Source organism: Hippopotamus amphibius, chromosome 3 (genome assembly GCF_030028045.1).
Source record: "Hippopotamus amphibius kiboko isolate mHipAmp2 chromosome 3, mHipAmp2.hap2, whole genome shotgun sequence".
NCBI classification, from domain to species: domain Eukaryota; kingdom Metazoa; phylum Chordata; class Mammalia; order Artiodactyla; family Hippopotamidae; genus Hippopotamus; species Hippopotamus amphibius.
Genome location: NC_080188.1, coordinates 38173655 through 38188443, shown reverse-complemented (window position 1 = coordinate 38188443; position 14789 = coordinate 38173655). Strand labels below are relative to the sequence as shown.

Sequence of the window (14789 nt, the reverse complement as noted above, 5' to 3'; positions counted from 1 at the left end):
TCAACAAGAAAATCTAACTAAAGAGCAGAATAGAAGTAACGTAAAAAGCCAACTCTCAAGACCTATAACCTACTGCACCTGAAAAGAACACTGTAAGTCAGGAGAATTCAAGTGAGAATAAAATTGGATAAGAATGGAAAGCAAGAGTATGAAATGAATAGGAAATGGTAGGGAAAAACATATTCAAAAAAATTGCAAAAGGGTGAAATAGCATTCTTAAGAGGAAACCAAAGAACTAGAGGTTAAAAGTCAGGTACATTTTGAAATTATACACTGATGTAGAAGAAAATATAAGAAATCTAAAATTAGAGTCCTTAATTTGGCTGTTTTCATAGAATGCAGAATAATTTTTCTAAACTCTTCTAGTGCATCCCTTAGTTTCACTAATTAGCCTCACTTCTTTGACATGAAACTGCTATTTACCTAGAAGTTAGTGACTTAACTTGTAACAATCCAGAACTATTATTGTTGTTAGGTTTGTTTCTCTACACTTAGAATCTGTGTTTTAAGAGCTGAGGGATAAATAAAAGAAGTTATTTATTTTCAGGGAGCTTATAACCTGTGCTAGATCAATGATTTTATTTTCCTTAACAGAAAGGTTCTGAAATGTGTGCAGGCTATACACCACATATGTCTTGTGGGATCTTATCAAAACAGAATTTTTTTCTATCTTCTACTTTCCCTTATTTACCAAAGGATTTTTTTTTTTTTTTTTAGCTCTTTACTGGAATATAATTGCTTCACACTTTTGTACCAGTTTTTGAGGTACACCAAAGTGAATCAGCTGTATTTATACATATATCCCCATATCCCCTCCCTCCCGCGACTGCCCCCCACCCTCCCTGTCCTGGCCCTCTAAGGCATCACCCATCATGGAATTGATCTCCCTTTGTTATACAGCAACTTCCCACTAGTTATCTGTTTTACAGTTTGTAGTGTTATATATGTCTATGCTACTCTCTCACTTTGTCCTAGCTTCCCCTTCACCCCCCTAACCCCGTGCCCTCCAGTCCATTCTCTGCATCTGCATCCTTATTCTTGCCCTGTCACTGGGTTCATCAGTACCTCTTTTTTTTTTTTTTTTTTTTTTTTAGATTCCTTATATATGAGTTAGCATACAGTATTTGTTTTCTCTTTCTGGCTTACTTAACTTTGTATGACAGACTCTAGGTCTATCCACCTCATTACATATAACTCCACCAAAGGAGTCTTTACATATAACACTGTCATTTTTGCCTATATTTAAGTAATAGTTGTAAGGTCACTTGAATTAAAAACCACAATATTAGGTCTGTAATTACCAGGCCCTGTTCCATGAAATAATCAATACCCTAAACATTATTTAGAGCAAAATCTTCTTCCTTTCCTAGCTCCACTGGGGCTATTTGATGTTTGGCTCAGCCTGTTCCATCTTGCAATTAATGGTCCCTTAAGCCATCAAAGGAAAGATAAAAAGAACATGGGTACAGAAATTTATTTGATATGTGTTAATCTAAGGTAGTTTCACATTCTCTGTCTGGCTTGCTAGTTGTTTTATAAAAAGCTACCATGGTTCTCTTGTGGATGAGTGTATTCTGTTCTTCCTTCCTGGTCCTACCTATGATGGATCTCGTCACAAGGAAAATACCTCTCCTTCAGCTGGCTACCCCAATTTTCAACTAGTCATTTGATTTTCCAACAGTTCACCCCTACAGTCTTCGTATTGGGATTGCTACCCCTTTGGCAAGAGCCTTCTTGGGTGGAACATTTCTAAGATGAATTCAGGTTGATTTTCCTAACGCAGGCTCTACCTCAGACCTTTAAAATTTTCAGCACTTTGATCTGTTGCCATGAGTCAATTACATTCTCTCATCAATAGATTGCTCAGTCTTCCATACATCCATCAGTACAGCAAACACATGTAAATGCTCTCCAAGCGACTCACAATGTTTCCCTTATAAAAAATTACAACTTTCTAAAGTGATTCCTTGGGACTTCTCTGGTGGTCCAGTGGTAAAGAATCCACCTTCCAGTCTTCCCTGGTTGTGTAGTGGTTATGAATCCGCCTGCTATTGCAGGGGACACAGGTTCATGCCCTGGTCAGGGAGGATCCCATATGCCGTGGAGCAGCTAAGCCTGTGTGCCACTATTGAGCCTATGCTCTGGAGCCCATCAGCCACAGCTACTGAACCCGAGTGCCACAACTACTGAAACCCACATACCTAGAGCCCATGCTCTGCAACAGGAGAGGCCATTGCAATCAGAGGCCCGCACATCGCAACAGAGAGTGGTCCCTGTTCTCTGCAACTACATAAAGCCCACGCACAGCAACAAATGCCCAATGCAGCCAATAAATTAAAAAATTTAAAAAAAAATCCACCTTCTAATGCAGGAGATGTGGGTTCGATCCCTGGTTGAGGAACTAAGATCCCACATGCCGTGGGACAACTAAGCCTGAGCGCCACAACTACTGAGCTCACATGCCTCAACCAGAGAGCCTGCATACTGCAAAATACAGAGCTCATGTGCTCTGGAGCCCACCCTACAATTAGAGAAGAGAAAAACCCACATGCTACAACTAGAGAGAAGCCCACGCCCCACAACAAAGAGCCTGTGTGCCACTACCAAAACTTGATACAGCCAAAATAAATATATTAAAAAAAAAGATTCTTCAATACTACTCTCAAAGTGAATACCACTTGTTTACTTATTTACCTTTCATTTTATACTTTCTCCCATAATAATCTTACAAACATGATTGATATGTTAAAATCACACTAGGAAATGCAAGGTAATAAGATATTTACATACCTAGAGTCATCATTACTTCTAGATAATTATTATTCTTAAAATGAATCAAAGCCTTATTTATCTTTGGGTTCTCAATAGTGCCTAACCATATGGCTTTCATGTTTCTTTCAACAAAATTATTGAGGAATAAATGAAATTCTTAGTTATATTTTAAATAATTTATTTTGTGAGACAATCATGTCCATTTCATCACTTAATTTCTACAACATAGTAAAGAAATTATTTATTTCGTTCTTAAAATATTCAACTATTAACTGATGGGGAGTTTCAAAATTGACAAAGCAAAATTAAAGGTTTCAAATATCTCTGATATCTAAACAGATATGCAATAATGATTAAGGACAATATATTTATGCCAAATATTTATAAATATTAGTATAAATGCAGCTGTTTACTCATTATGGACTTGTCAAGTTCCTTAAGTTTCTAAGCAGTCTAAGTATAATTCTTTTCTAATGTAAATAATGTCAATGCCTCCATCATAGTATTTTTCACTAAAATTTAGTGAAATGCATGCATAAAATAGTTATAATATTTGTTGCATTGTAAGTGCTCAGAACATGTTGGCTAGTATTATTAATATTAATCCATTTATTAACAAGACATTTGCAAATGTGAAGATGATTGGCACAGCAATCTTACTCTGTTTCTTTATTATCAGTATATTGATTGGGTTACTTTCTCTTGCTGGGATGAAAACTGCAATTCAGATTTGTTTATGCCAAGAAAGAAGAATCTATTGTCTCACACAACAGTACAGGGATCTGTTTAGCTTCAAGTGCAATCTAGGTCTTAAATCATATCATCTAGACTAAAATGATCTCTCTCTCATCACTCCTTTACTCCACTTCTTCAGTGTTTGGTCAATTCTTGATTCAAATATGGGCATTGGTAACTGTGAGTCAAATCCCCACATTCTCTTTGACTAAAGTCTAGACTAATGAGGACCTACTAACTAATAGATAACTAATAGATAACTGTAGGACTTCCCTATAGCTTAGGGAACTCTACTCACTGCTCTGCCGTGAGGAAGGAAATGGGAAGGAAATCCAGAAAAGAGGGGATATATGTATATATAGAGCTGAGTGACTTTGCCGTACAGTAGAAACTAACACAACATTGTAAAGCAACTATACTGCAATAAAAGTTAACTAAAAAATAGAAGAAAATGCATCAGATAAGCTCATTGGAAAAAATTTTTTAAAAGTTTGTATAATAAAGAATGATAATTGGTTAATTATAGGAGAAAGTTCAAGAACAATTTTAGGACTTGAATGACCCAATAGAGATACAGATAAAAATCTGGAGATTAGTGGTGGCTGGTTTTGTTGTCCCAAACAGAGGTCACTGTGCATACAAAGCATTTATGATACCATGTTTGAAAGAAAAAAAGAAAGACATATATTGAGTAAAGAATTCCATGTATGGTGAAGAGTGGACTAGGTTATTCAATGAGATGGTGAAGAACCTAATTATGAAAGCACACATTATAATCAAAGTAAAAAGTCTGGATTTTTTTTTGGCCATGGGAAACATTCAAACAGAAATTTATCATGAGAGTACTTTGATGTATATATGACATATTTTTTCTTATTCAACTGAGAGAAGCAAGTCATGGGGATAGATATTCTGCAGACTGTTCTAATTCTTGGGCATATAAACTCACATTAGATATAATCAAGCCTGAAACTGCCAGTGCTCACTGATTAAAATGTAAGGAGAGAATGTTTTTTAATGGTTTGCAAATTGCTGAAAAAAATAAGTTAAAAGATTTGCTTAGGTAGTCAAGATCACCGAATGAAGATAGCTTCATTGACATTCTTATAGGAAAAACTGAAAAATTAATTGAGGTCCATAAAGAAACTTTGATTATAGAAAAATTAGAGTAACTGATATGAAAGATACTTTGTGAACGATATAACAGCTTTTCAAGTGTAGTTTTTACCCTAATGAATTTTCACTCTTTGTGCTGACTTAAGAACCTAATATCCTGTAAAAATGTAACTCCAAGGTTATAATTTTATAACACAATATTGGAATTGAACTTTTAATGTATTAATTATGGCTTATTCCACAATGGACCACATAAAACAATATATTCAAGCACCACCGTATTCAAAAGTATGAATTACTAAACAGAGTCTGTCAACAGTGGCTGAAGTTCATCTTTAAGCATCAAAATACTGTATTTTAAAGAAGTGAAGAAAGATTTCTTTGGAGATGATTTATAAGATTCTATGGCTTCCTTAACACCTCTCATTTCCATCATGGGCATATATCTCCTTCAAATTATACCAAGGGAGAGACTATTAATCTAAGCTACCTTTTGGAAAGCTTTATATCTGACCCTGAATTTTAAGGGGGCTTACAGACTAATACTGAGAAAGGGCCTAAAACAATTAAAAGTGGACTGTGTCTTACTGCCTAACTTGACACTCAGGGAACTATATTTCCACCAAAAATTGGATGAGGATGCAGCTTTCGTAAGTTCATTTTTTTTTTTTTTAGAAAAACAACCTGACCAGAAGGGCCTCCCATCAGGAAGTGACTGGCGATCAACTATCAGATGCAAAAGCTGAGGGGGATGTTTAAATAAGTCAGCTCAAGGGCAGAATTACCTCTGTCAAAAAAGCTACCTCTAGAAGAGCCAGAGGGGGTCACTTAGAAGAGCCCATGAAGTTACTCTAAAGGGAAAAGAATGTTGAGAGTCTGCCTCACCCAGAAAGCAACCACGCCGGGCTACATACAAATTGCTAGACTGTATAGCAATTAAGTTCTTTTCTACCTTTTACCTTCTCTTGTCCCCACCCTGGAGCAGCCAGAACCAGACTGAAGTTACAGTAAAGGGGAAGCATGTACCTGCTAGGAAAATAAAGAAGCTGTTTCACATTGACATCTACCACTGCTGGTTTTCTAGCCTAAAGCAAGTCATACCAGGGGGACAAATACAGCTATATACTAGATCAGTATGTGTTACTAAGTATGTTACAAAAATGGTGCACTGAACATTTTAATTATTGAAATGAGACTGTTCTTAGCAATCAAAATGGTCATAGGACTTTTATTATCTGAGAGGCCAAAAAAATTGTAAGTCCTCTAAGTGGTAAGGGGGAAAATGACCCTCAGAGTAGATTCAAAGTGTCAGTTTGATCAAGAGTTGAGTTGATTTTTCTAATTTCCCATTTGTCTCATTTATTACAATAAATATATATGTACACATATATACATAATATATATAGATATTTGTTTTTTCATTCACTAGTATGTTATCTTTTCATAGCCCATGATAAAACTTCCCTCACTGCCATGCTTATTGAAGTAAATTTAAGTAAGTAAATTGTCATGAATTAGACAACTACACAGAAATATTGAATGCATGAGGTAGGCAGAATGATTCAGACTTGATCTTGCCAATACTAGGTTGTCATTATCCGTGATGCCAAGGTTAAAGTGGTTGTCTAGGGCAATATGCAGGATGAATTAAATGCAGAGAACAAGCTGAAAGAACACTGTTTAAGAGGTTCCTATAGCTATCTAAGTATTATGTAATACATATGTAAAAAATACTTTATGTACTTATATGTATATATATTTATATATACATTACTCTATGTAATAAATACTTTAAAATTAGAATGTACAGAAATATTTTTGAAATAACGTTTCATGAGATGGAATGTAGAATGTACAAGAAATAGAAACTGAAAGATGGCTCAAATCTTTAAGCCTAAGAAATTTGAGAAAAGTTTGGTTCTAATAACATAACTGATAAAAGGAGTTGAGATGATGAGATAAATATTAAATAAAAATTGCAATTTAAAATTAAAATCCTTGTTGTGTATTACTTTTAGGCATTTACTCTTTCTCATTCTGCCCAATGACTATATTATGTTAAGTATATAGAAAAATATCTGTCTTGAAAGTGACAGAGAAAGAATAGTAGGCTCTTTTTTAATATTTTTATGTAATTTTCCTGTCTTTGTTGTACTCTACTGAGTATTTGTTTTGGTGCATGTAGTCATTGAATATTCTGCATATAACATCTGAATTCAAGCTGCATTATCAGATTTTTAACCTATCACTGGGCATCAGAGCAGATATTTTAAAATACATTTTACTTAGTGATAATTTTTTATAATAAACTTTATGCATTTGAAATTTTAGAATCTGATGAGTTTTGACCTAATATGCTAAAAATCACAAAATCACAACTGCAATCAAGGTACAGAATGTTCCCACCTCTTCCCACAGTGCCCTCATGCCTATTTATACTCCTGTCTCTCCTTCCTCTGTTGGCTCCAGACACTCACCTGATCTTTACTATTATATATTAGTTTGCATTTTCTTAAACCCTATAAAAATGGAATCGTGTGTTATATAGACTTTTGCTTCTGGCATCTTTTATGCCATATGATATTTAATCCATGTTGTTGCATGGATCAACAGTTGTTGTTGTGTTATTGCTTTGTTCTTTTTAAATTACCAAGTAGTGTTCATTGTATGGCTATATTACATGTTTTTAATCTTTCCATCATTGGATAATTGAATTGTCTTCAGAACTTGCTATCCAAAAAAAAGATAAGTTGTGCATTCATGTTCAGATTTTTGTGTGGATGTATGCTTTTACTTATTCTGGCTAAATACACATGAATGGATTAATTGTATTTTAGTTAAATTTTTAATTTTATAAGAATGTACTAAATCATTTTCCAAAATAGTTGTATTGTTTTACAAATTCAACAGCAGTGTATGGGAGTTTGTCTTTCTACATTTTTGCTATTTTAATAGTTGTTTTCTGGTATTTGTCATTTTAATTTTCATTTGTTTGATAGGTAATGATGTTGAGCATTTTTTGATGTGGCTATTGGCTGTTTATTTATATTCTCTTGTAAAAGTATCTGCTCAAAATTATGCCAATTATTATATTTTATTTGTATTATTAATAAGATTTGAGTCCCTTTTGTACTGTAAACAATTCCTTATCTGATATATGATTTGCAAATAACTTTTCCCATTCTGTGGTTTATACTTTATTTTCTCAACATGATTTTTGAAGAGAAAATGTATTTAAATTTTATGAGTGCAATTTTTCAGGTTTTTCTTTGCTTTTTAATAATGTTTGCTTCCTATAAAACAAAGTTTTACCTATGATGACATCAAGAGGTTGTATACAATGTTATCTTTTATGAGTTTTACAGTTTTAGCTTTTACATGTATATCTATGATTCATTTGGTCTAATTTTGTGATTGTTGTAAAGTAACGTAAACTTTTTTAAGAAATATGGGTATCAATTTTTCCAGCATCATTTGTTGAAAAAACTTTTGCTGAGAAACTCAGAAACTGAAATACACCCAGACTTTGAGGCTCTTATTGTTTCCAATTCTTCCTTCACCGCAAGGAGAATAACATACAAGTCAGCCAACAGAGCTACTTTTTCTTACCTTCTTCAATAAGAGCTTTTTGACCAGTTGGTCATAGTGTGGCTTTCCAAACAGCATGCTGTCCATCCACCTTAGAACTTCCATCTGTCAGCCAAGAAAATGTTTTTGGTCAGTAGAGAACAGTTCATAGGGTATGGCCTACTTGGCAATAGAATCCATAATCTCCTTAGGTGGTTCCAAAGTCAGTCCTAGGGGAAAACAGGCTACTGGCATTTGAATGCAACTAGTATCTCCTTGTGTTCTTTCAGTAGCAGGTTTCTGCATGAACCATTTCCATTTTATTATGGAGGTCTTCCGGGCACTGCCTTCCATATTAGAATGTTTCTTCACCATTACTTATGATGTTATAGACATTTCAGGTTTCAAGATTGTTTTACGCTATTTATCACAGGGAGAGTTTCAAATAATAACCAATAGTAGGCCCCAACAATTGTTTCTCAAACTGTATGTACTAGAATTGCACATCTGGAATTTTCTGGTTTGATATTCCAGAGGTCACATTAGGCTTTTTGTCATAAGCTCCAGTCTGCATAAGTGTGAGTTGCATATACTTCCAAAATTATATTTGAGTGAGGATCATACAGACTGAAAGATATTGATTTAGTCACTGCTTTTTCCAACTTAGATGTAGTCTGCTGTAGTTGAGCCACATTCAAATATATGTTTTGGGCAGGGGGCGGGGTGTCTTATGAATAGAAGCCAGCAGTATGCTCAGATGTGGAATGTAAATCCTCTAAAATACAAACAACACAACCAGGCTCTGTTGTTTTTGCTTAGTTCCAGGGGTTCGTAATGATAGCACTTTATTGTGAGTTGCCTGTGAAAATAATGCTTAGCTTCTGCCTATGTTATTTTAAAGAATTCCACCATTTGGACAAGCCCTTGGACTTTAGCTGGATTTATTAACCAGCCTCTGTTAGTCATGTGTGTCATTACTGTGTTTGTCTGTTCCAGCTTGCTCTTCAGTTTCTGATATTATTATGATAACATTATTGTAGTGTATTATTGCAATCAGGACTTGCATCAAGATCAAGTCCAAATCCCTTCTAACTGAGTTGTAACAGTAAGCTGGTGAAATCAAATAACCCTCTGGCAATATAATAAATGTGAATTGGATTTTTCCCGTGTGAAGCAGCAAACCAGTTGACTCCTTTCCTAGATTGGTATTAAGATAAAAGCATTTACAAGATTCCTGATTACCAGTCTTTCTTAGCTTGTAATTTTTGCATGATTGAAACTGTACCAAGGACTGCTGGTATTGTAGGTGGAAAGCAGAAACAATAAATCTGATAGGGTTTCTCAGACCATTGCTTAATTTTCCAGTAGTAAGTTTACATGATGTTATAGGTTGGATTGTGTCTCCCCCAAAACTCATATGTTTAAGTCCTAAATGCTTGTTCCTCAGAATGTGATCTCATTTGGAGATAGGGTCTTTGCAGAGATAATCAAGCTAAAATGGGGTTACTAGGGTGAATATTAATCCAATGTGACTGATAACCTTATAAAAAGGGAAAATTTGTATATAAAGACATAGAGGGGATACAGTGTGAAGACCCACAGGTAAAAGACAGCCATCTATAAGCCAAGGAGAAAGGCTTGGAACAGATCTTTCCCTCACAGCCCTCAGAAGTAACCAACCTTGCCAATACCTTGGTATTGGATTTCTAGCCTCCAGAACTGTGAGATTAAAAATTTATGTTGTTTAAGCCATGCAGTCTGTGGTACTTTGTTATGACATCCCTTGCAAACTAACGCACATGCAAAGAGGTTCCCCTTAATCATAGAATGTACCATGCAATTGTAACTGAGCATCTTGATCATCATAAAGTCAATCCAGCATGGCTTGCATATACAACATGTCAGCTACCTCATCTGGAAATTTCCACCTGGTTTTTAAAGGAGGGAAAAGCAAATTTTTCTTATGAAGGTAAAAAACTTCATATAAGCCTTTATCCAGTCTACCAGGCTACTCTTCCCTGGGGAAGAACCTGCTATGTATCTGGATCATGTATAGATGTTGTGACTGTTCAATAGTAATCTGTGGTTTTTGCATCAACCCAAACACACATCTCCATTCTGCAGCATCAAACCCAAGGTGACTGCTTCTAAGTTAGTCACTCTCAAAATCCATTTTAGTGGAATTCTCCAGGAAGCTGATAACATTGATTCACAAAAAAGACAACTCCTTTACATTATAAGAGGTTTATTGGTGTCTCCTAGCCCCACCACCTAGAATGCTGTCTTGGTGATCAGAGGTCATAGAGGTACTGTGTGTTGTACCAGTTTAATTCTCCCTTTGGTAGAAGCCCTGAGCTAATAGCCATTGCTTAGACTCATAGAAGTTTGCACTCAGCACAATGCCAAGAATTGCCCCAACACTGTTCTTCACAGGAATTTCCTGAAATAAATGTCTTGTAACCTAATTCCATCTCGGCATGTTTCTTAGAGTACCCAAATCAAAACTCTGTCATTGAAGGAAAGTTTGTGTGTAACCCGCAGAGAGAGAAAGAGAGGAAGAGAGAGTTAGGGGTGGTGCTATTAAAATTCATACCATATGTGAAAAAATACTCTTCCTTTTACAGGTTATATAAAACGGCTGCTAAATAAAAATGATGTTTAAGCTAATATAGTTCAATCATTTACAACATTCCAAATCTTTTAAAAAGTAAAAACAAGAATACAGAGAACTTAATAGGAGAGAGAAAAATAAATTCTAAAAGAAAATGAAGCCAAAACACAAACTTAACCTTTTATTTCTTTCCAACATTTTACCATGTCTTAAATACTAAAGAAAATGTTATAAAATTACCAGTAACTGAATGACTCTTGAAATTGTTATTTGTATGCTTTCGAAAACCTTAAGTTGAATAATGATGGCCAACGATAAGATCAAAATATCTCCTACACATATTGATTATCTGGGTAATCTGTGCAGCTACAAATAATACCATGTATTCTAGAGACATATGATCTTTCTATATGAACTTAAGAAGGCCAACATCACTTCTGCTTCCTTTCTAAGATCAATTACTTCCTCAAACCTTGAAATGTTTCTCTTTGTTAACCATTTTTTCTCCTATTCTATAGTAAATCCTTGTTGGAATCAGATTACTTATAGTTCTTTACTAAAAAGAGTTGTTTGATTTTCTTTAATTTTTCCTTTGAGGTTTTCATAAAAATGACATTCCCCTGAATACAATTACATTGTAAAACAAAATAAATTTCATTAAGTAAAATTTACTGCTTAGGGAGATAAAAACTCATGTTATGATACTTGCTTATTCTCCATTATGCTTACATTTGTTATATGAAGCTTTATCAGAAAAACACTGTGATTGAATAACTGAATAATTGAATAATTATAAAGAATTATATAATAAAAGAATAATTGAAAACATTGGAAATAGTTATTTGTGGGAAGACATTCTGGAACCTTTTTGAAACATTGAAAATGTTGAAGTATGTGGGCCGAGCGATGGGATTCAGAATGTCCTGCTTGAGCAGTGGAGGAGCTGAGGGTGCGGGGCGTGGAGACTAATATCACCCTGTTTGGTCCTGAGGGATGGCTGGTTAGCCAAAGACGGGTAAGATTCCTCAGAGGAGGAACGACCTAAGACAGGCACAGCCGCAGAGGGGCCAACAGGGGTGGTGCATAGAGCCTTCCTTATATCACCGTGTTTGGCCCTGGAGGATGACTGGTTAGCCAGAGACGGGTAAGATTCCTCAAGGGAGGAACAACCTAAGACAGGCACAGTCGCAGAGGGGCCAACACGGGTGGGGCACAGACCCTTAATCCTTTTGAGAGAGGTCTCCTGCCCCCAGGGGTGCTTTGCTCTCCACGCCCAGCTCAAATCAGGACCCAGGAGGCAAACAAAGATTATTGCCCCAGTCATGTGAGGCCTTTGATTGTTTATGGGATTAACCTGGGAGTGTTAGACCCTTAGGCTATGCCGAGAACTCAATAAAAGCAACGTGGGATCAATCAGCGAGGCTCTTGATCCTAGAGGTCTTGAGTCCCCCGGTCCCATCTTTCTCTTCAGTCTGTGTCTGTGTCTTCTTCAAGCTTGCGGCACCCGTCACTCACCTCGAGTCGCCGAGTTGATCCCGGCAGTTATTGACAAATGGTTTCCCAAATACTCCTCTATGCTATGCCTTTGTCCATGCTGATATATTTGTTTGAAATTCTTTACCTATCTTCTCTATCTGAAAAAAAACAGCTAATCTTCTATGGCAGGTCTTACTTCCCAGGATTACCACAACTAATCCTCTCATTCCATAAGCTATCCTTTCAGTGAAAGGTGAGGTGGGGCTATTGCTTCCTCCGGGATCTGGACAGGCCTGTACCTACAGTTGAAGTATATTTAATAACTTCCAAGGCCAGGTTATAAGTGCAACATCATACACATGGCTGTCGTGGGATGCTCACTCTTGTATCCCCACCACCACACTGTAGGGAGGCAAGAACAGCCTGCAAATCATGGCAGGGAAGCATCTTGAAGGTGACTCTTCCAGTTCCCAGTCAAGCCACTAAAACTCAGGTTACATGCAGGAGAGATGAGCGTTCTCTGCTGAGTACGCAAGTTCAAGATTTCAATTGTTCATTACTTTTTATTGTTGTTGATAATTGTTAATTGTTGTTAAAAGGCAATAAGTTTTGAAGTGCTTCGTTATGTAACAATATGACATGAAACATCACTGTTTTACTCTGTTCAGGCTGTTATGACATAATACTACAGACTAGATGGCTTATAAACAATAGACATTTATTTCTCAGAGTTCTGGGGGCTGGAAGTCTGAGATCTGGGTGCCAGGATGGTTAGGTTCTGGTGAAGGCCCTCTTTAGCATTGCAGACTGCTGGTTTCTTGCTCTGTTTTCACAGGATAGAAGGACAAGGGATCTCTCTGGGATCTCTCTTCTTGAGAACTCTGTCCTCATAACTCAATCACACCTCAAAGACTTACCTTCTAATATTATCACACTGTACATTAGGTTTTCAATGTATGAATTTGGAGGGCACAAATATAGTATAGAAATAATCCTTCAATATCCAACTCAAATTCCTCCTCTGTGAATATTTTTGTCAAATCTTCCAGATTCAGTAAGTTATTGCTACATTTTGTATTGAAAACATTATTTTCACATCTGTATCCTAATACTCGTTTAAATGCCTAGCTCTCTCACTAGACTAGGATGTCTTCCAAATCATATATGAATGACATACAGTTTTGCCATTCTGGTGTACAACTCAGTGCATGGCACATGGGGATTTCTAAGAATGCATGTTGAATAAAAAATTTAAGAGTATATTAATGAAAGTATAAATGATAGAAACAATGAACGATGGAATACATAGTTGTTTGAATATCGTAACATATCTGAACATTAAAATAATAAAAACATTTTCATCTGTTCTGTTTACATATTGTTACATTTACCTAAGTTTCACTGTGTGAACTTGGCCAATTTTATGCCTTCAATTCCTAACTAATATTAGAGTTTTAGAATTCAGAAATAAATTCTACATGGCTTTAGTCTTTATCAAATTGTTTTCTAATTGAGAAAAAAATACAGAGATAATAATAATATTCCCAAGACTATATAGGTAATAAGCATAAAAACTGGATTCTTACTCTAGGCCAATATAATTATTTTGTAACTATTTACTTCAACTCTCATATTTTATTGATGAGGAAATCATAACCCAGAGAAGTTCAATAATTTGCCCTAGATCACAAAGATAATTACTGGCAAAGCAAAACTAATTAGTGCTAGAAATCAGAATCTGGTCTCTAAATCACAAACCAATATCTCTTTTACAGGCATACCTCATTTTATTGTGCTTTGCTTTATTGAACTTCACAGATATGTGTTTCTTACAAAAATGAAAGTCTGCAGCAACCCCCTCATTCAGTAAGTATATAGGCACCATTTTTCCAACAACATTTGCTAAGTTTGAGTCTCTGTGGCACATTTTGGTAATTCTCAAAATATTTCAAACACTTTCAGTATTTTTATATTTGTTGTGATCTGTAATCAGTGATCATTGATGTTACTACTATAAATCTCTGAAGACTCAGATGAAGGCTAGCATTTTTTAGCGGTAAATTTTTTTTTAATTTAAGGTATGTACATTCTTTTTTTTCTTTTCTTTTTTTTTAGGGGAAAGCACAAATGCAGTCCCCCACTACCACAAATTATGCAGTCGAGTTTCCCACATTTGGGGAAATCGCAGGGGTCAGCACATCCGGAGTGCAATGGATAAGACTCCCCCTGAGAAAACCACCTTTGTGATGATGATATCTCCCCTGCCAAGTAAGTATCATTGTCTTTTTTAGACATAATATTATTGCACACTTAACAGACTACAGTATATGTAAACATTACTTTTTTATTTACTGGGAAACCAAAAAATTCATGTGGCTTACTTTATTGTGAGATTCCTTTTAGTGAGATGGTCTGGAAATGAATGGTCAATATCCCAGAGGTATGCTTGTATTGCCATGTACTGTATCTGGTTGTGGTTAATAATTTTTTTTTTAAGAACTTTTATTGAGAT

The 14789-nt window shown here is 35.6% G+C and overlaps 1 non-coding gene across 1 annotated transcript; it reads right to left on the bottom strand.

Annotated features, from left to right (window-relative positions):
* Positions 1-14389: 14389 nt before the first annotated feature.
* On the bottom strand, positions 14390-14553 carry LOC130850606 (U1 spliceosomal RNA). The gene has a single exon (XR_009052969.1). It is a non-coding gene; the product is annotated as a U1 spliceosomal RNA (small nuclear RNA).
* Between the last annotated feature and the right edge of the window lie 236 nt (positions 14554-14789).